The 22642-nt window shown below is 52.3% G+C and overlaps 1 long non-coding RNA gene across 1 annotated transcript in view; it reads right to left on the bottom strand.

Annotated features, from left to right (window-relative positions):
• Positions 1-21922, bottom strand: part of LOC148050683 (uncharacterized) — a 34235-nt gene extending 12313 nt beyond the window's left edge. Inside the window, exons 1-8 of the long non-coding RNA XR_015700875.1 lie at positions 21788-21922; positions 20476-20619; positions 16369-16501; positions 14644-14787; positions 10539-10671; positions 8814-8957; positions 4726-4858; positions 3002-3145 (exon numbers count right to left, since the gene is read on the bottom strand). This is a non-coding gene — a long non-coding RNA (uncharacterized LOC148050683). The remainder of the gene's footprint in view (positions 1-3001; positions 3146-4725; positions 4859-8813; positions 8958-10538; positions 10672-14643; positions 14788-16368; positions 16502-20475; positions 20620-21787) is intronic.
• Positions 21923-22642: the final 720 nt, after the last annotated feature.

Here is a 22642-nt window from a genome sequence, read left to right as displayed (position 1 = left end):
GGTCTCCAGGAGAAATCAGAATGCTCCTGGAGATGCTGCAGAGGAGTCCTGGGGAGCTGCAGGGCATGGACCTGCCTTCAGTATGAAGAAAGCTCTTCAAGTAACTAACTAGAGAGGACTTGGGGGATGCTACCTGAAACTTCATCTATAGCCAGGGAACAGCAAAACACTCCCAAGCTGCCTGATGAGGAGTCCCAGCAAGGTACAAAGCCAGCTCGGACATGCCTCCAGTATCGACAAAATGCCTGTGCTAGCAACCTTGGAGGAGTCCAGGGCTGCTCACCAAGGAATTCATCCAGCTCCTGACAAGGCCAAAACATTCTGGAGCTGCCTGGGAGAGGTCCCGGGGAACTACAGAGCATGACCTGCCTCCAACATACACAGTGCTCAGTAGCATAGCTACCTTTGAAGAGTCTCGGGCTCCTGCCGGAGAATTCATCCATCTCCAGAGGAGGCCAAAACACTTGTGCAGACACCTGGGAGGAGTCCCGGGGAGCTACCGGGCACGCACCTGAGTCCTACATGAAGAAAACTTTTCAGGTAACTACCGAGGAGGAGTCTGGGGCTGCTACCCAGAAAATTCAGCCATCTCCAGGGAAGGAAAAAACACTCCCAGGCTGCTTCGCAGGAGTCCCAGCAAGGTACAGAGCATGGACCTGCCTCCAACATTGAGAAAACACCTCAGGTGGATTCCCTGGAGGAGTCTGGGGCTGATACCTGAGATTTCAGCTATATCCTGCGAAGGCCAAAAAACTCCAAAGCTGCCTGGGAGGACTCCCAGAAAGCTACAGGGCATGGACCATCCCCCAGCAGTGAAAACACTCCCTGAGTGGATTCCTTGGAGGAGTCTGGGGCTGCTACCTGCAAAATTCAGCTCTCTCCAGGGAAGACCAACAAATTCTGCAGCTGCCTGGGACAAGTCCCAGGGAGCTACCGGGCTTGCACCTGCCTCCAACGTGGACAAAACGCTTCGGGTAGCCTACCGTGCAGGAGTCTGGGGCTGCTGCCTGGGACTTCAGCTTTCCCCAGAGGAGGCCAAGACAATCCTGAACGTGCCTGGGAGAATTCCCACCCAGCTACTGAGCACAGCCCTTCCCCCAACATACACAATGCTCTTTGCGTAGCTCCCTTCAAAGAGCCTGGGGCTGCTGCCAGGGAATTCACCTGTCTCCAGACAAAGCTAAACACTGGACACTGGAGATGCCTGGAAGGAGTCTCGGGGAGCTTCTGGGAATAAACCTGCCTCACACATGAAGAAAACTCTTCAGGTAACTAGCTAGGACGAGGCTGCAGCTGTTACCAAGGACCTCAGCTGTCTCCAGGCAAACTCCAAACACTCCAAAGCTGCCTGGGAGGAGTCTGAGAGAGCTACAGGGCATGGAACTGCCTCCAGCAGAGGCAAAACTCTTTGGGTAACTTCCGTGGGGGAAGCTACCAGCCATGGACCTGCCCCCACATGAACAAAACCTTTCAGGTACCCATACAGGGGTCACAGGCATCTTCTAGCCAGGACTTCGGCTGGCTCCAGGGAAAGGCAAAGCACTCCCATGCTGCCTTGGAGGACTCCCAGAGGTCTACCGAGCATGGGCCTGCCTCCACCATACACAAAACACCTTGGGTAACTACCTTGGAAAAGTCTGGGATGGCTACCTGCTAAATTCAGCTGTCTCCAGGGGAGGCCAAAACATTCTGGAGATTCCTCCGAGGATTCCCGAGGAGCTATCGGGCATGGCCTGCCTCCAAGACAAGGAAAACTCTGCCACTAACTAACGGGGAAAGTTGTGCTGCAGCTACCTGGGACTTCAGGTGTGTGTAAAGAAAATGAAAACACTCCGTCAGATGTATGGGAAAAGTCCTGAAGTAAAAACAGGCATGGACCTGCCCCCAACATGCACCATGCTCTTTGGGTAGCTACCTTAGAAGATTCTGGGGCTGCTACCTGGGAATTCACTTGTCTCCAGAAGAAACCAAAGGACCCCGGGAAATCCCTGCGAGGAGTTCCAGAGTGCCTCCGACATACACCAAACTCTTCAGGTGTCTCCCCTGGTGCAGTCTGGGGCTGCTACCCAGGACTTCAGCTCCCTCCACAGCAGGACAAAACACTGGGGCAGATGCCTGGGAGGAGGCCTGGGGAGCTCCAGGGCATGGACCTGCTTCCCATTTCTATCAGCAATCAATGGCAGAGCATCAATCAATAGGATGGCAGCAGTCAGTAAAAGCAGCAAGCAATCGTATAGCAACAACCAATCTTTTAGGAATAAGCAACAGAATAGCAACAGCCAGGTTATTAAAAAGTTGTCACTAGGCAGGGAACTTATCCTCGAAAGAGCAGCAGATATACCGATGTTGGATTACGTATATGGAGATATAATACTGGTACAGAGTGAATTAGATTCCAGAAAGGGCCAAAGCATCATCCCAGAGGGGAGGACAAAGCGATCCCAGAGGGGACCCAGCCATCCCAGAGGTGGGTGCATAAACCTAACCCACACCAAAAGTGAGCCCAAAGGGGGAAGAATAACGTAACAGACAGAGTCTCACTTCCGAGATGATCTGGAGGTGCCTGGATTCTCGGTCCCTAGCTGTGCTGCAAAGCGGCCAGCTGCACGTCTCAGGGATGCTTCTGATCGCCAGGCTCACAGCTCCCAGGCTCGCAGGAACGTTCTGTTGCTCAGGCATTTCCCCTTCTAAGCAGTCCCCTTGATGGCTGCTCACACCTGCCTGCTCCTGGCCTATCAGCTCCTCAGGCACCAGTGACATCACAAGCACCTGCTCAAGCCAGGGGCCTGCTCCTGCCCTATCAGCTCCTCAGGCACCAGTGACCTCACAAGCCCCTCCACAGGAGAAGCGTCCTCACTGCCAACACCCCGGCTTTTCCCCCTCCATCTCCATCTCGGTCTCCCACCTCCCCCTGCTCTCCCCTCTCCCAGGCACCTTCCTCACCCACTCCACCACCTCCCACTGCCTCTCTCTGGCCCTGGGTTCGGGTGGCAGATGTTACCTCGCAAGCATTGTCCCAGACGGGTCACCTGCATCTCCTTCTCATCTCCTTCTGCTCTCATCATGACTGCACCAGTTGTTTGATGTGCTTTTTGACATCATGGGCCCTTTCGTCCTGCCTCCCTCCTGCTGTTAAACGCTGTTCCTGCAAGAGAAGTGACAACCACTCAGTGTCCCCTCTCTGCCATCTTACCTGCATCTCTCTGACCTGGACAGCTGCTGGGAGCTGTCACCATCAGCCCCGGCTCTGCTTAAAGGCTTCTCCTGGCACAGGCGCAGCTCTGGCTGTGCTTGGGGCGTGCCATGCTTCCGGAGGGAGAACAGCAACACTCACAGTCACTCCTGGGCAGTGTCCTGCTGGGAAGAGCTGATCTGAATGCAGCTTGGCAGCAGGTCCTGCGGCTGGTCCAGGGGTGCTCCCTGTCCACAGGTCCCACATCTGCCTCCTTCCAGCAGGATTTTGGAAAGCCCCTTCCCAGCTGGCAGCACCAGGCCAAGCCCACGGGGCAGAAACAGCCCCCAGCCCCAAGGGCCCCAGCCCCCAAATGGACTCTGGCCCTAAACTACTAAAACTGCCAAAGAGGCTCTCCCTCGAACTGAATTCTCTCCAGTTTGGAAAAAAGAGGGCCAGAGCCCCCTCAACCTCAGCAATCGCTCTGGAGTTAAGCAACAGGAACATCGAGTTTCCAATGTAGACTCCTTGCTGCCTTGCTCTGGTAATCCTTCAGAACGATGCAGAAGGACTCTCCAAACTGGCACCTCTTTGTCTTGCCAGCCAAAACACTTTTATTTCAATACGGATTCCTCCTCCATGCTCTACTGCTGCAAACCAGCCACTGAATTCACAGCAATTCAAAAGCAGCTCTTCTCAGGAAAAACAAAAACAACACACAATCAAACTCCCCAAACCAACCCAAAACCCAACAAGAAAACTACAGCTGACCAGAAATGTTAGTTCTCAAACTGGCATTGTTTGAAAGCAAAAACACTCCGCCCAGCCACAAATGTAAAGGAAAAGGTTGATGAACAGTGAATAATTATCATTTTAAAGGTGGATCATTATTATCGTGATAATGCTGACAATTTTTATTATAAACAACATTATATTAATATAAATAAATATCATTATAAAGAAGCAGCCTTGCCTTTTCTGTTGACTGCTAATGGGGTATCGCCCGTATCAGCCCCTGACTACTTGGAAATCATGAATGCATGTGCACCACTACTTAGCTTATTAGGTAGGAGGATGGTTTTTTCTATTTCAGAGCCTTGCAAGGATTCATTTAGGACGTCACCATAATGAAAATGGCCAGGCTAACTGCTTGACTTGTGACCGCACCAGGTACAGAAGGAAAATGCTGCCAGGTTTGTCCTCTTGACCGGACACCTAACCACGCAGGGTGACCAGAGCAGGATGGATTCCAGGAAAGATACCTGGGGTTTGCTGCTCACATGGATGCTATTGCTGCTCACATCCCCCTTCCCAACTCCTCTCCGGCTGCATTCTACTTCGATAAGGCACAGCATTGCTAAACATGGTCACTTTGAGCTGAAAGAGGCACAAGCCATGCCTAAAAAGAAGCACCCTTGCTAAATTCCAAGGTTAATGCCACAGCAGATTGCGGAGCAGTTCCTACGTGCATCTACCCTGGTTTTGCATCAGAAAGTGATTTTGCACATGCGATGCCTTGCAACAGGGCTTTGGAGCCTGGCTTTGCCTCATACCTCTCCTTCTGCTTGCTGGCCAGGGCTCCTCCTGGCTCTGCCAGGGTGGAGAGTGAAGTGGGGGTCTCTTAAGGAGGCGCATCTGTCTGGCATCCACCTCTATTCCACGCTCTCCAAGCTCTTCTGAGTGCAGCTATGGAAAGCAAAAGCATGAGCAATGACATGTGTTGGGGTTGGCTGAGCTTTAAAAGTCATGCCTACACCTGATGATGCAGTAGGGTAAACTTGATCCAAAGAATGTGCAGCAACATGGGGACTTCTGTGAAGTAAACAAGGAAAAACTACACCCCAACAGAAAATGGGCATCGGTTGTCTCCATTGGCCCTCTGAGGTCACGTGCTCTGCGACCCCTGCTGCCCTCCTTGGGAAGGACTCCTAAAATGGCATGCCCCTCAGAAGGTGTCAGACCACGAGGTCTCAACATGAAGAAGAACAAACGGCTCCTGGCTGAGTCAGTGGTGGCAAGGCAAACGCAATAGAAAGACACTGACAGCCTAGCTGCTAACCACCTATGATGAAAACACGTCTCTTGCTTCATCACCTGATCCTCCTCAGAGGGAAAACCACAAGAGGGAACACAGAATCTACTGGGTCAGGATAACCATGTTCTCCTTCTACCCCTGCCAGAAGTGCCCGTGAAGAAACACCGCATCTGAAACACATCTACCTGATTCAAATTGTACCCATCTCCTGCAGCAGAGCTAAGAAACCTTCCTCAGAAAAATCACAGAATCATAAAACAAGGGCTCCTGAGTACACAAGATGATCTGCACTTGTCAGTGGCAAGGGCATGAGACCGAGACTTCCACACCAGACGAGGTCCAGTGCTACGTCAGCGCCATGGAGAAAAGCCTCTGTGCAGCTGGGCAGCTAAGACACCCCTGGACGCCAAGACACCCCTGGAGTATCATAGAATTGTTTAGGCGGGAAAAGACCTTTAAGACCATCAAGTCCAACTGTTAACCTAGCACTGCCAAGTCCACCACCATCCAGGAGATGCCTGGGAGGAGTCCTGGGGAGCTACTGGGCATGGACTTTCCCCCAGCATACACATTGCTGTTCAGGTAGTTACCTTAGACTAGTCTGGGGCTGCTACCAGGGAATTCCCTGGTCTCCAGGAGAAATCAGAATGCTCCTGGAGATGCTGCAGAGGAGTCCTGGGGAGCTGCAGGGCATGGACCTGCCTTCAGTATGAAGAAAGCTCTTCAAGTAACTAACTAGAGAGGACTTGGGGGATGCTACCTGAAACTTCATCTATATCCAGGGAACAGCAAAACACTCCCAAGCTGCCTGAGAGGAGTCCCAGCAAGGTACAAAGCACGGACATGCCTCCAGTATCGACAAAAGGCCTGTGCTAGCAACCTTGGAGGAGTCCAGGGCTGCTCACCAAGGAATTCATCCAGCTCCTGACAAGGCCAAAACATTCTGGAGCTGCCTGGGAGAGGTCCCGGGGAACTACAGAGCATGACCTGCCTCCAACATACACAGTGCTCAGTAGCATAGCTACCTTTGAAGAGTCTCGGGCTCCTGCCGGAGAATTCATCCATCTCCAGAGGAGGCCAAAACACTTGTGCAGACACCTGGGAGGAGTCCCGGGGAGCTACCGGGCACGCACCTGAGTTCTACATGAAGAAAACTTTTCAGGTAACTACCGAGCAAGAGTCTGGGGCTGCTACCCAGAAAATTCAGCCATCTCCAGGGAAGGAAAAAACACTCCCAGGCTGCTTCGCAGGAGTCCCAGCAAGGTACAGAGCATGGACCTGCCTCCAACATTGAGAAAACACCTCAGGTGGATTCCCTGGAGGAGTCTGGGGCTGATACCTGAGATTTCAGCTATATCCTGCGAAGGCCAAAAAACTCCAAAGCTGCCTGGGAGGACTCCCAGAAAGCTACAGGGCATGGACCATCCCCCAGCAGTGAAAACACTCCCTGAGTGGATTCCTTGGAGGAGTCTGGGGCTGCTACCTGCAAAATTCAGCTCTCTCCAGGGAAGACCAACAAATTCTGCAGCTGCCTGGGACAAGTCCCAGGGAGCGACCGGGCTTGCACCTGCCTCCAACGTGGACAAAACGCTTCGGGTAGCTACCGTGCAGGAGTCTGGGGCTGCTGCCTGGGACTTCAGCTTTCCCCAGAGGAGGCCAAGACAATCCTGAACGTGCCTGGGAGAATTCCCACCCAGCTACTGAGCACAGCCCTTCCCCCAACATACACAATGCTCTTTGCGTAGCTCCCTTCAAAGAGCCTGGGGCTGCTGCCAGGGAATTCACCTGTCTCCAGACAAAGCTAAACACTGGACACTGGATTTCCCTGGGAGGGGTCCCTGGGAAGCTTCCAGGCATGGACCTGCCTTCACAGTTTAAGAAAACTCTTCAGGTACTAGCTAGGACGAGGCTTGCAGCTGTTACTGGACCTCAGCTGCTCCAGGCCTCCAAAATTCAGCTGCCCCAGGAGTCTGAGAGAGCTACAGGGCATGGAACTGCCTCCAGCAGATGAAAACTGGGAGAACTTCCCAGGGAAGCTACCAGGCATGGACCTGCCCCCACATGAACAAAACCTTTCAGGTAACCATACAGGTGTCACATGCATCTTCTATCCAGGACTTCAGCTGGCTCCAGGGAAAGGCAAAACACTCCCATGCTGCCTTGGAGGACTCCCAGAGGTCTACCGAGCATGGGCCTGCCTCCACCATACACAAAACACCTTGGGTAACTACCTTGGAAAAGTCTGGGATGGCTACCTGCTAAATTCAGCTGTCTCCAGGGGAGGCCAAAACATTCTGGAGATTCCTCCGAGGATTCCCGAGGAGCTATCGGGCATGGCCTGCCTCCAAGACAAGGAAAACTCTGCCACTAACTAACGGGGAAAGTTGTGCTGCAGCTACCTGGGACTTCAGGTGTGTGTAAAGAAAATGAAAACACTCCGTCAGATGTATGGGAAAAGTCCTGAAGTAAAAACAGGCATGGACCTGCCCCCAACATGCACCATGCTCTTTGGGTAGCTACCTTAGAAGATTCTGGGGCTGCTACCTGGGAATTCACTTGTCTCCAGAAGAAACCAAAGGACCCCGGGAAATCCCTGCAAGGAGTTCCAGAGTGCCTCCGACATACACCAAACTCTTCAGGTGTCTCCCCTGGTGCAGTCTGGGGCTGCTACCCAGGACTTCAGCTCCCTCCACAGCAGGACAAAACACTGGGGCAGATGCCTGGGAGGAGGCCTGGGGAGCTCCAGGGCATGGACCTGCTTCCCATTTCTATCAGCAATCAATGGCAGAGCATCAATCAATAGGATGGCAGCAGTCAATAAAAGCAGCAAGCAATCGTATAGCAACAACCAATCTTTTAGGAATAAGTAAGAGAACAGCAACAGCCAGGTTACTACAAAGTTGTCATTAGGCAGAGAACTTATCCTCGAAAGAGCAGCAGATATACTGATGATGGATTACTTATATGGAGATATAATACTGGTACAGAGTGAATTAGATTCCAGAAAGGGCCAAAGCATCATCCCAGAGGGGAGGACAAAGCGATCCCAGAGGGGACCCAGCCATCCCAGAGGTGGGTGCATAAACCTAACCCACACCAAAAGTGAGCCCAAAGGGGGAAGAATAACATAACAGACAGAGTCTCACTTCCGAGATGATCTGGAGGTGCCTGGATTCTCGGTCCCTAGCTGTGCTGCAAAGCGGCCAGCTGCACGTCTCAGGGATGCTTCTGATCGCCAGGCTCACAGCTCCCAGGCTCGCAGGAACGTTCTGCTGCTCAGGCATTTCCCCTTCTAAGCAGTCCCCTTGATGGCTGCTCACACCTGCCTGCTCCTGGCCTATCAGCTCCTCAGGCACCAGTGACATCACAAGCACCTGCTCAAGCCAGGGGCCTGCTCCTGCCCTATCAGCTCCTCAGGCACCAGTGACCTCACAAGCCCCTCCACAGGAGAAGCGTCCTCACTGCCAACACCCCGGCTTTTCCCCCTCCATCTCCATCTCGGTCTCCCACCTCCCCCTGCTCTCCCCTCTCCCAGGCACCTTCCTCACCCACTCCACCACCTCCCACTGCCTCTCTCTGGCCCTGGGTTCGGGTGGCAGATGTTACCTCGCAAGCATTGTCCCAGACGGGTCACCTGCATCTCCTTCTCATCTCCTTCTGCTCTCATCATGACTGCACCAGTTGTTTGATGTGCTTTTTGACATCATGGGCCCTTTCGTCCTGCCTCCCTCCTGCTGTTAAACGCTGTTCCTGCAAGAGAAGTGACAACCACTCAGTGTCCCCTCTCTGCCATCTTACCTGCATCTCTCTGACCTGGACAGCTGCTGGGAGCTGTCACCATCAGCCCCGGCTCTGCTTAAAGGCTTCTCCTGGCACAGGCGCAGCTCTGGCTGTGCTTGGGGCGTGCCATGCTTCCGGAGGGAGAACAGCAACACTCACAGTCACTCCTGGGCAGTGTCCTGCTGGGAAGAGCTGATCTGAATGCAGCTTGGCAGCAGGTCCTGCGGCTGGTCCAGGGGTGCTCCCTGTCCACAGGTCCCACATCTGCCTCCTTCCAGCAGGATTTTGGAAAGCCCCTTCCCAGCTGGCAGCACCAGGCCAAGCCCACGGGGCAGAAACAGCCCCCAGCCCCAAGGGCCCCAGCCCCCAAATGGACTCTGGCCCTAAACTACTAAAACTGCCAAAGAGGCTCTCCCTCGAACTGAATTCTCTCCAGTTTGGAAAAAAGAGGGCCAGAGCCCCCTCAACCTCAGCAATCGCTCTGGAGTTAAGCAACAGGAACATCGAGTTTCCAATGTAGACTCCTTGCTGCCTTGCTCTGGTAATCCTTCAGAACGATGCAGAAGGACTCTCCAAACTGGCACCTCTTTGTCTTGCCAGCCAAAACACTTTTATTTCAATACGGATTCCTCCTCCATGCTCTACTGCTGCAAACCAGCCACTGAATTCACAGCAATTCAAAAGCAGCTCTTCTCAGGAAAAACAAAAACAACACACAATCAAACTCCCCAAACCAACCCAAAACCCAACAAGAAAACTACAGCTGACCAGAAATGTTAGTTCTCAAACTGGCATTGTTTGAAAGCAAAAAACACTCTGCCCAGCCACAAATGTAAAGGAAAAGGTTGATGAACAGTGAATAATTATCATTTTAAAGGTGGATCATTATTATCGTGATAATGCTGACAATTTTTATTATAAACAACATTATATTAATATAAATAAATATCATTATAAAGAAGCAGCCTTGCCTTTTCTGTTGACTGCTAATGGGGTATCGCCCGTATCAGCCCCTGACTACTTGGAAATCATGAATGCATGTGCACCACTACTTAGCTTATTAGGTAGGAGGATGGTTTTTTCTATTTCAGAGCCTTGCAAGGATTCATTTAGGACGTCACCATAATGAAAATGGCCAGGCTAACTGCTTGACTTGTGACCGCACCAGGTACAGAAGGAAAATGCTGCCAGGTTTGTCCTCTTGACCGGACACCTAACCACGCAGGGTGACCAGAGCAGGATGGATTCCAGGAAAGATACCTGGGGTTTGCTGCTCACATGGATGCTATTGCTGCTCACATCCCCCTTCCCAACTCCTCTCCGGCTGCATTCTACTTCGATAAGGCACAGCATTGCTAAACATGGTCACTTTGAGCTGAAAGAGGCACAAGCCATGCCTAAAAAGAAGCACCCTTGCTAAATTCCAAGGTTAATGCCACAGCAGATTGCGGAGCAGTTCCTACGTGCATCTACCCTGGTTTTGCATCAGAAAGTGATTTTGCACATGCGATGCCTTGCAACAGGGCTTTGGAGCCTGGCTTTGCCTCATACCTCTCCTTCTGCTTGCTGGCCAGGGCTCCTCCTGGCTCTGCCAGGGTGGAGAGTGAAGTGGGGGTCTCTTAAGGAGGCGCATCTGTCTGGCATCCACCTCTATTCCACGCTCTCCAAGCTCTTCTGAGTGCAGCTATGGAAAGCAAAAGCATGAGCAATGACATGTGTTGGGGTTGGCTGAGCTTTAAAAGTCATGCCTACACCTGATGATGCAGTAGGGTAAACTTGATCCAAAGAATGTGCAGCAACATGGGGACTTCTGTGAAGTAAACAAGGAAAAACTACACCCCAACAGAAAATGGGCATCGGTTGTCTCCATTGGCCCTCTGAGGTCACGTGCTCTGCGACCCCTGCTGCCCTCCTTGGGAAGGACTCCTAAAATGGCATGCCCCTCAGAAGGTGTCAGACCACGAGGTCTCAACATGAAGAAGAACAAACGGCTCCTGGCTGAGTCAGTGGTGGCAAGGCAAATGCAATAGAAAGACACTGACAGCCTAGCTGCTAGCCACCTATGATGAAAACACGTCTCTTGCTTCATCCTTTCTGATCCTCCTCAGAGGGAAAACCACAAGAGGGAACACAGAATCTACTGGGTCAGGATAACCATGTTCTCCTTCTACCCCTGCCAGAAGTGCCCGTGAAGAAACACCGCATCTGATACACATCTACCTGATTCAAATTGCACCCATCTCCTGCAGCAGAGCTAAGAAACCTTCCTCAGAAAAATCACAGAATCATAAAACAAGGGCTACTGAGTACACAGGATGATCTGCACTTGTCAGTGGCAAGGGCATGAGACCGAGACTTCCACACCAGACGAGGTCCAGTGCTACGTCAGTGCCATGGAGAAAAGCCTCTGTGCAGCTGGGCAGCTAAGACACCCCTGGACGCCAAGACACCCCTGGAGTATCATAGAATTGTTTAGGCGGGAAAAGACCTTTAAGACCATCAAGTCCAACTGTTAACCTAGCACTGCCAAGTCCACCACCATCCAGGAGATGCCTGGGAGGAGTCCTGGGGAGCTACTGGGCATGGACTTTCCCCCAGCATACACATTGCTGTTCAGGTAGTTACCTTAGACTAGTCTGGGGCTGCTACCAGGGAATTCCCTGGTCTCCAGGAGAAATCAGAATGCTCCTGGAGATGCTGCAGAGGAGTCCTGGGGAGCTGCAGGGCATGGACCTGCCTTCAGTATGAAGAAAGCTCTTCAAGTAACTAACTAGAGAGGACTTGGGGGATGCTACCTGAAACTTCATCTATATCCAGGGAACAGCAAAACACTCCCAAGCTGCCTGAGAGGAGTCCCAGCAAGGTACAAAGCACGGACATGCCTCCAGTATCGACAAAAGGCCTGTGCTAGCAACCTTGGAGGAGTCCAGGGCTGCTCACCAAGGAATTCATCCAGCTCCTGACAAGGCCAAAACATTCTGGAGCTGCCTGGGAGAGGTCCCGGGGAACTACAGAGCATGACCTGCCTCCAACATACACAGTGCTCAGTAGCATAGCTACCTTTGAAGAGTCTCGGGCTCCTGCCGGAGAATTCATCCATCTCCAGAGGAGGCCAAAACACTTGTGCAGACACCTGGGAGGAGTCCCGGGGAGCTACCGGGCACGCACCTGAGTCCTACATGAAGAAAACTTTTCAGGTAACTACCGAGGAGGAGTCTGGGGCTGCTACCCAGAAAATTCAGCCATCTCCAGGGAAGGAAAAAACACTCCCAGGCTGCTTCGCAGGAGTCCCAGCAAGGTACAGAGCATGGACCTGCCTCCAACATTGAGAAAACTCCTCAGATGGATTCCCTGGAGGAGTCTGGGGCTGATACCCGAGATTTCAGCTATATCCGGGGAAGGCCAAAAAACTCGAAAGCTGCCTGGGAGGACTCCCAGAAAGCTACAGGGCATGGACCATGCCCCAACAGTGAAAACACTCCCTGAGTGGATTCCTTGGAGGAGTCAGGGGCTGCTACCTGCAAAATTCAGCTCTCTCCAGGGAAGACCAACAAATTCTGCAGCTGCCTGGGACAAGTCCCAGGGAGCTACCGGGCTTGCACCTGCCTCCAACGTGGACAAAACGCTTCGGGTAGCTACTGTGCAGGAGTCTGGGGCTGCTGCCTGGGACTTCAGCTTTCCCCAGAGGAGGCCAAGACAATCCTGAACGTGCCTGGGAGAATTCCCACCCAGCTACTGAGCACAGCCCTTCCCCCAACATACACAATGCTCTTTGCGTAGCTCCCTTCAAAGAGCCTGGGGCTGCTGCCAGGGAATTCACCTGTCTCCAGACAAAGCTAAACACTGGACACTTGGATTTCCCTGGGAGGGGTCCCTGGGAAGCTACCAGGCATGGAAACCTGCCTCACACATGAAGAAAACTCTTCAGGTAACTAGCTAGGACGAGGCTTGCAGCTGTTACCAAGGACCTCTGTCTCCAGGCAAACTGCAAACACTCAGCTGTCCTGGGAGGAGTCTGAGGCCAACAGGGCATGGAACTCCTCCAGCAGAGGCAAAACTCTTTGGGAGAACTTCCCAGTGGGGGAAGCTACCAGCCACGGACCTGCCCCCACGTGAACAAAACCTTTCAGGTAACCATACAGGTGTCACATGCATCTTCTATCCAGGACTTCAGCTGGCTCCAGGGAAAGGCAAAGCACTCCCATGCTGCCTTGGAGGACTCCCAGAGGTCTACCGAGCATGGGCTTGCCTCCACCATACACAAAACACCTTGGGTATCTACCTTGGAAAAGTCTGGGACGGCTACCTGCTAAATTCAGCTGTCTCCAGGGGAGGTCAAAACATTCTGGAGATTCCTCCGAGGATTCCCGAGGAGCTATCGGGCATGGCCTGCCTCCAAGACAAGGAAAACTCTGCCACTAACTAACGGGGAAAGTTGTGCTGCAGCTACCTGGGACTTCAGGTGTGTGTAAAGAAAATGAAAACACTCCGTCAGATGTATGGGAAAAGTCCTGAAGTAAAAACAGGAATGGACCTGCCCCCAACATGCACCATGCTCTTTGGGTAGCTACCTTAGAAGATTCTGGGCGGCTACCTGGGAATTCGCTTGTCTCCAGAAGAAACCAAAAGACCCCGGGAAATCCCTGCAAGGAGTTCCAGAGTGCCTCCGACATACACCAAACTCTTCAGGTGTCTCCCCTGGTGCAGTCTGGGGCTGCTACCCAGGACTTCAGCTCCCTCCACAGCAGGACAAAACACTGGGGCAGATGCCTGGGAGGAGGCCTGGGGAGCTCCAGGGCATGGACCTGCTTCCCATTTCTATCAGCAATCAATGGCAGAGCATCAATCAATAGGATGGCAGCAGTCAGTAAAAGCAGCAAGCAATCGTATAGCAACAACCAATCTTTTAGGAATAAGTAAGAGAACAGCAACAGCCAGGTTACTACAAAGTTGTCATTAGGCAGAGAACTTATCCTCGAAAGAGCAGCAGATATACTGATGATGGATTACTTATATGGAGATATAATACTGGTACAGAGTGAATTAGATTCCAGAAAGGGCCAAAGCATCATCCCAGAGGGGAGGACAAAGCGATCCCAGAGGGGACCCAGCCATCCCAGAGGTGGGTGCATAAACCTAACCCACACCAAAAGTGAGCCCAAAGGGGGAAGAATAACATAACAGACAGAGTCTCACTTCCGAGATGATCTGGAGGTGCCTGGATTCTCGGTCCCTAGCTGTGCTGCAAAGCGGCCAGCTGCACGTCTCAGGGATGCTTCTGATCGCCAGGCTCACAGCTCCCAGGCTCGCAGGAACGTTCTGCTGCTCAGGCATTTCCCCTTCTAAGCAGTCCCCTTGATGGCTGCTCACACCTGCCTGCTCCTGGCCTATCAGCTCCTCAGGCACCAGTGACATCACAAGCACCTGCTCAAGCCAGGGGCCTGCTCCTGCCCTATCAGCTCCTCAGGCACCAGTGACCTCACAAGCCCCTCCACAGGAGAAGCGTCCTCACTGCCAACACCCCGGCTTTTCCCCCTCCATCTCCATCTCGGTCTCCCACCTCCCCCTGCTCTCCCCTCTCCCAGGCACCTTCCTCACCCACTCCACCACCTCCCACTGCCTCTCTCTGGCCCTGGGTTCGGGTGGCAGATGTTACCTCGCAAGCATTGTCCCAGACGGGTCACCTGCATCTCCTTCTCATCTCCTTCTGCTCTCATCATGACTGCACCAGTTGTTTGATGTGCTTTTTGACATCATGGGCCCTTTCGTCCTGCCTCCCTCCTGCTGTTAAACGCTGTTCCTGCAAGAGAAGTGACAACCACTCAGTGTCCCCTCTCTGCCATCTTACCTGCATCTCTCTGACCTGGACAGCTGCTGGGAGCTGTCACCATCAGCCCCGGCTCTGCTTAAAGGCTTCTCCTGGCACAGGCGCAGCTCTGGCTGTGCTTGGGGCGTGCCATGCTTCCGGAGGGAGAACAGCAACACTCACAGTCACTCCTGGGCAGTGTCCTGCTGGGAAGAGCTGATCTGAATGCAGCTTGGCAGCAGGTCCTGCGGCTGGTCCAGGGGTGCTCCCTGTCCACAGGTCCCACATCTGCCTCCTTCCAGCAGGATTTTGGAAAGCCCCTTCCCAGCTGGCAGCACCAGGCCAAGCCCACGGGGCAGAAACAGCCCCCAGCCCCAAGGGCCCCAGCCCCCAAATGGACTCTGGCCCTAAACTACTAAAACTGCCAAAGAGGCTCTCCCTCGAACTGAATTCTCTCCAGTTTGGAAAAAAGAGGGCCAGAGCCCCCTCAACCTCAGCAATCGCTCTGGAGTTAAGCAACAGGAACATCGAGTTTCCAATGTAGACTCCTTGCTGCCTTGCTCTGGTAATCCTTCAGAACGATGCAGAAGGACTCTCCAAACTGGCACCTCTTTGTCTTGCCAGCCAAAACACTTTTATTTCAATACGGATTCCTCCTCCATGCTCTACTGCTGCAAACCAGCCACTGAATTCACAGCAATTCAAAAGCAGCTCTTCTCAGGAAAAACAAAAACAACACACAATCAAACTCCCCAAACCAACCCAAAACCCAACAAGAAAGCTACAGCTGACCAGAAATGTTAGTTCTCAAACTGGCATTGTTTGAAAGCAAAAAACACTCTGCCCAGCCACAAATGTAAAGGAAAAGGTTGATGAACAGTGAATAATTATCATTTTAAAGGTGGATCATTATTATCGTGATAATGCTGACAATTTTTATTATAAACAACATTATATTAATATAAATAAATATCATTATAAAGAAGCAGCCTTGCCTTTTCTGTTGACTGCTAATGGGGTATCGCCCGTATCAGCCCCTGACTACTTGGAAATCATGAATGCATGTGCACCACTACTTAGCTTATTAGGTAGGAGGATGGTTTTTTCTATTTCAGAGCCTTGCAAGGATTCATTTAGGACGTCACCATAATGAAAATGGCCAGGCTAACTGCTTGACTTGTGACCGCACCAGGTACAGAAGGAAAATGCTGCCAGGTTTGTCCTCTTGACCGGACACCTAACCACGCAGGGTGACCAGAGCAGGATGGATTCCAGGAAAGATACCTGGGGTTTGCTGCTCACATGGATGCTATTGCTGCTCACATCCCCCTTCCCAACTCCTCTCCGGCTGCATTCTACTTCGATAAGGCACAGCATTGCTAAACATGGTCACTTTGAGCTGAAAGAGGCACAAGCCATGCCTAAGAAGCAGCACCCTTGCTAAATTCCAAGGTTAATGCCACAGCAGATTGCGGAGCAGTTCCTATGAGCATCTACCCTGGTTTTGCATCAGAAAGTGATTTTGCACATGCGATGCCTTGCAACAGGGCTTTGGAGCCTGGCTTTGCCTCATACCTCTCCTTCTGCTTGCTGGCCAGGGCTCCTCCTGGCTCTGCCAGGGTGGAGAGTGAAGTGGGGGTCTCTTAAGGAGGCGCATCTGTCTGGCATCCACCTCTATTCCACGCTCTCCAAGCTCTTCTGAGTGCAGCTATGGAAAGCAAAAGCATGAGCAATGACATGTGTTGGGGTTGGCTGAGCTTTAAAAGTCATGCCTACACCTGATGATGCAGTAGGGTAAACTTGATCCAAAGAATGTGCAGCAACATGGGGACTTCTGTGAAGTAAACAAGGAAAAACTACACCCCAACAGAAAATGGGCATCGGTTGTCTCCATTGGCCCTCTGAGGTCACGTGCTCTGCGACCCCTGCTGCCCTCCTTGGGAAGGACTCCTAAAATGGCATGCCCCTCAGAAGGTGTCAGACCACGAGGTCTCAACATGAAGAAGAACAAACGGCTCCTGGCTGAGTCAGTGGTGGCAAGGCAAACGCAATAGAAAGACACTGACAGCCTAGCTGCTAGCCACCTATGATGAAAACACGTCTCTTGCTTCATCCTTTCTGATCCTCCTCAGAGGGAAAACCACAAGAGGGAACACAGAATCTACTGGGTCAGGATAACCATGTTCTCCTTCTACCCCTGCCAGAAGTGCCCGTGAAGAAACACCGCATCTGATACACATCTACCTGATTCAAATTGCACCCATCTCCTGCAGCAGAGCTAAGAAACCTTCCTCAGAAAAATCACAGAATCATAAAACAAGGGCTACTGAGTACACAGGATGATCTGCACTTGTCAGTGGCAAGGGCATGAGACCGAGACTTCCACACCAGACGAGGTCCAGTGCTACGTCAGTGCCATGGAGAAAAGCCTCTGTGCAGCTGGGCAGCTAAGACACCCCTGGACGCCAAGACACCCCTGGAGTATCATAGAATTGTTTAGGCGGGAAAAGACCTTTAAGACCATCAAGTCCAACTGTTAACCTAGCACTGCCAAGTCCACCACCATCCAGGAGATGCCTGGGAGGAGTCCTGGGGAGCTACTGGGCATGGACTTTCCCCCAGCATACACATTGCTGTTCAGGTAGTTACCTTAGACTAGTCTGGGGCTGCTACCAGGGAATTCCCTGGTCTCCAGGAGAAATCAGAATGCTCCTGGAGATGCTGCAGAGGAGTCCTGGGGAGCTGCAGGGCATGGACCTGCCTTCAGTATGAAGAAAGCTCTTCAAGTAACTAACTAGAGAGGACTTGGGGGATGCTACCTGAAACTTCATCTATATCCAGGGAACAGCAAAACACTCCCAAGCTGCCTGAGAGGAGTCCCAGCAAGGTACAAAGCACGGACATGCCTCCAGTATCGACAAAAGGCCTGTGCTAGCAACCTTGGAGGAGTCCAGGGCTGCTCACCAAGGAATTCATCCAGCTCCTGACAAGGCCAAAACATTCTGGAGCTGCCTGGGAGAGGTCCCGGGGAACTACAGAGCATGACCTGCCTCCAACATACACAGTGCTCAGTAGCATAGCTACCTTTGAAGAGTCTCGGGCTCCTGCCGGAGAATTCATCCATCTCCAGAGGAGGCCAAAACACTTGTGCAGACACCTGGGAGGAGTCCCGGGGAGCTACCGGGCACGCACCTGAGTCCTACATGAAGAAAACTTTTCAGGTAACTACCGAGGAGGAGTCTGGGGCTGCTACCCAGAAAATTCAGCCATCTCCAGGGAAGGAAAAAACACTCCCAGGCTGCTTCGCAGGAGTCCCAGCAAGGTACAGAGCATGGACCTGCCTCCAACATTGAGAAAACTCCTCAGGTGGATTCCCTGGAGGAGTCTGGGGCTGATACCTGAGATTTCAGCTATATCCTGCGAAGGCCAAAAAACTCCAAAGCTGCCTGGGAGGACTCCCAGAAAGCTACAGGGCATGGACCATCCCCCAGCAGTGAAAACACTCCCTGAGTGGATTCCTTGGAGGAGTCTGGGGCTGCTACCTGCAAAATTCAGCTCTCTCCAGGGAAGACCAACAAATTCTGCAGCTGCCTGGGACAAGTCCCAGGGAGCTACCGGGCTTGCACCTGCCTCCAACGTGGACAAAACGCTTCGGGTACCTACCGTGCAGGAGTCTGGGGCCGCTGCCTGGGACTTCAGCTTTCCCCAGAGGAGGCCAAGACAATCCTGAACGTGCCTGGGAGAATTCCCACCCAGCTACTGAGCACAGCCCTTCCCCCAACATACACAATGCTCTTTGCGTAGCTCCCTTCAAAGAGCCTGGGGCTGCTGCCAGGGAATTCACCTGTCTCCAGACAAAGCTAAACACTGGACACTTGGATTTCCCTGGGAGGGGTCCCTGGGGAGCTTCTGGGAATAAACCTGCCTTCACACATGAAGAAAACTCTTCAGGTAACTAACAACGAGGCTTGCAGCGTTACCAAGGACCTCAGCTGTCTCCAGGCAAACTGCAAACACTCCAAAGCTGTCCTGGGAGGAGTCTGAGGCCAACAGGGCATGGAACTGCCTCCAGCAGAGGCAAAACTCTTTGGGAGAACTTCCCAGTGGGGGAGCTACCAGCCACGGACCTGCCCCCACGTGAACAAAACCTTTCAGGTAACCATACAGGTGTCACATGCATCTTCTATCCAGGACTTCAGCTGGCTCCAGGGAAAGGCAAAGCACTCCCATGCTGCCTTGGAGGACTCCCAGAGGTCTACCGAGCATGGGCTTGCCTCCACCATACACAAAACACCTTGGGTATCTACCTTGGAAAAGTCTGGGATGGCTACCTGCTAAATTCAGCTGTCTCCAGGGGAGGCCAAAACATTCTGGAGATTCCTCCGAGGATTCCCGAGGAGCTATCGGGCATGGCCTGCCTCCAAGACAAGGAAAACTCTGCCACTAACTAACGGGGAAAGTTGTGCTGCAGCTACCTGGGACTTCAGGTGTGTGTAAAGAAAATGAAAACACTCCGTCAGATGTATGGGAAAAGTCCTGAAGTAAAAACAGGCATGGACCTGCCCCCAACATGCACCATGCTCTTTGGGTAGCTACCTTAGAAGATTCTGGGGCTGCTACCTGGGAATTCACTTGTCTCCAGAAGAAACCAAAGGACCCCGGGAAATCCCTGCAAGGAGTTCCAGAGTGCCTCCGACATACACCAAACTCTTCAGGTGTCTCCCCTGGTGCAGTCTGGGGCTGCTACCCAGGACTTCAGCTCCCTCCACAGCAGGACAAAACACTGGGGCAGATGCCTGGGAGGAGGCCTGGGGAGCTCCAGGGCATGGACCTGCTTCCCATTTCTATCAGCAATCAATGGCAGAGCATCAATCAATAGGATGGCAGCAGTCAATAAAAGCAGCAAGCAATCGTATAGCAACAACCAATCTTTTAGGAATAAGTAAGAGAACAGCAACAGCCAGGTTACTACAAAGTTGTCATTAGGCAGAGAACTTATCCTCGAAAGAGCAGCAGATATACTGATGATGGATTACTTATATGGAGATATAATACTGGTACAGAGTGAATTAGATTCCAGAAAGGGCCAAAGCATCATCCCAGAGGGGAGGACAAAGCGATCCCAGAGGGGACCCAGCCATCCCAGAGGTGGGTGCATAAACCTAACCCACACCAAAAGTGAGCCCAAAGGGGGAAGAATAACGTAACAGACAGAGTCTCACTTCCGAGATGATCTGGAGGTGCCTGGATTCTCGGTCCCTAGCTGTGCTGCAAAGCGGCCAGCTGCACGTCTCAGGGATGCTTCTGATCGCCAGGCTCACAGCTCCCAGGCTCGCAGGAACGTTCTGCTGCTCAGGCATTTCCCCTTCTAAGCAGTCCCCTTGATGGCTGCTCACACCTGCCTGCTCCTGGCCTATCAGCTCCTCAGGCACCAGTGACATCACAAGCACCTGCTCAAGCCAGGGGCCTGCTCCTGCCCTATCAGCTCCTCAGGCACCAGTGACCTCACAAGCCCCTCCACAGGAGAAGCGTCCTCACTGCCAACACCCCGGCTTTTCCCCCTCCATCTCCATCTCGGTCTCCCACCTCCCCCTGCTCTCCCCTCTCCCAGGCACCTTCCTCACCCACTCCACCACCTCCCACTGCCTCTCTCTGGCCCTGGGTTCGGGTGGCAGATGTTACCTCGCAAGCATTGTCCCAGACGGGTCACCTGCATCTCCTTCTCATCTCCTTCTGCTCTCATCATGACTGCACCAGTTGTTTGATGTGCTTTTTGACATCATGGGCCCTTTCGTCCTGCCTCCCTCCTGCTGTTAAACGCTGTTCCTGCAAGAGAAGTGACAACCACTCAGTGTCCCCTCTCTGCCATCTTACCTGCATCTCTCTGACCTGGACAGCTGCTGGGAGCTGTCACCATCAGCCCCGGCTCTGCTTAAAGGCTTCTCCTGGCACAGGCGCAGCTCTGGCTGTGCTTGGGGCGTGCCATGCTTCCGGAGGGAGAACAGCAACACTCACAGTCACTCCTGGGCAGTGTCCTGCTGGGAAGAGCTGATCTGAATGCAGCTTGGCAGCAGGTCCTGCGGCTGGTCCAGGGGTGCTCCCTGTCCACAGGTCCCACATCTGCCTCCTTCCAGCAGGATTTTGGAAAGCCCCTTCCCAGCTGGCAGCACCAGGCCAAGCCCACGGGGCAGAAACAGCCCCCAGCCCCAAGGGCCCCAGCCCCCAAATGGACTCTGGCCCTAAACTACTAAAACTGCCAAAGAGGCTCTCCCTCGAACTGAATTCTCTCCAGTTTGGAAAAAAGAGGGCCAGAGCCCCCTCAACCTCAGCAATCGCTCTGGAGTTAAGCAACAGGAACATCGAGTTTCCAATGTAGACTCCTTGCTGCCTTGCTCTGGTAATCCTTCAGAACGATGCAGAAGGACTCTCCAAACTGGCACCTCTTTGTCTTGCCAGCCAAAACACTTTTATTTCAATACGGATTCCTCCTCCATGCTCTACTGCTGCAAACCAGCCACTGAATTCACAGCAATTCAAAAGCAGCTCTTCTCAGGAAAAACAAAAACAACACACAATCAAACTCCCCAAACCAACCCAAAACCCAACAAGAAAGCTACAGCTGATGAGAAATGCTAGTTCTCAAACTGGCATTGTTTGAAAGCAAAAAACACTCCGCCCAGCCACAAATGTAAAGGAAAAGGTTGATGAACAGTGAATAATTATCATTTTAAAGGTGGATCATTATTATCGTGATAATGCTGACAATTTTTATTATAAACAACATTATATTAATATAAATAAATATCATTATAAAGAAGCAGCCTTGCCTTTTCTGTTGACTGCTAATGGGGTATCGCCCGTATCAGCCCCTGACTACTTGGAAATCATGAACTGCGGAGTTCCTACGTGCATCTACCCTGGTTTTGCATCAGAAAGTGATTTTGCACATGCGATGCCTTGCAACAGGGCTTTGGAGCCTGGCTTTGCCTCATACCTCTCCTTCTGCTTGCTGGCCAGGGCTCCTCCTGGCTCTGCCAGGGTGGAGAGTGAAGTGGGGGTCTCTTAAGGAGGCGCATCTGTCTGGCATCCACCTCTATTCCACGCTCTCCAAGCTCTTCTGAGTGCAGCTATGGAAAGCAAAAGCATGAGCAATGACATGTGTTGGGGTTGGCTGAGCTTTAAAAGTCATGCCTACACCTGATGATGCAGTAGGGTAAACTTGATCCAAAGAATGTGCAGCAACATGGGGACTTCTGTGAAGTAAACAAGGAAAAACTACACCCCAACAGAAAATGGGCATCGGTTGTCTCCATTGGCCCTCTGAGGTCACGTGCTCTGCGACCCCTGCTGCCCTCCTTGGGAAGGACTCCTAAAATGGCATGCCCCTCAGAAGGTGTCAGACCACGAGGTCTCAACATGAAGAAGAACAAACGGCTCCTGGCTGAGTCAGTGGTGACAAGGCAAACGCAATAGAAAGACACTGACAGCCTAGCTGCTAACCACCTATGATGAAAACACGTCTCTTGCTTCATCACCTGATCCTCCTCAGAGGGAAAACCACAAGAGGGAACACAGAATCTACTGGGTCAGGATAACCATGTTCTCCTTCTACCCCTGCCAGAAGTGCCCGTGAAGAAACACCGCATCTGAAACACATCTACCTGATTCAAATTGTACCCATCTCCTGCAGCAGAGCTAAGAAACCTTCCTCAGAAAAATCACAGAATCATAAAACAAGGGCTCCTGAGTACACAAGATGATCTGCACTTGTCAGTGGCAAGGGCATGAGACCGAGACTTCCACACCAGACGAGGTCCAGTGCTACGTCAGCGCCATGGAGAAAAGCCTC

Source organism: Nipponia nippon, unplaced genomic scaffold, assembly GCF_047370975.1.
Source record: "Nipponia nippon isolate SJK-2023a ecotype South Korea unplaced genomic scaffold, ASM4737097v1 scaffold_74, whole genome shotgun sequence".
NCBI classification, from domain to species: Eukaryota; Metazoa; Chordata; class Aves; order Pelecaniformes; family Threskiornithidae; genus Nipponia; species Nipponia nippon.
The sequence above is the reverse complement of the archived record's forward strand: the minus strand, read 5'-3'. Positions and strand labels throughout refer to the sequence as shown.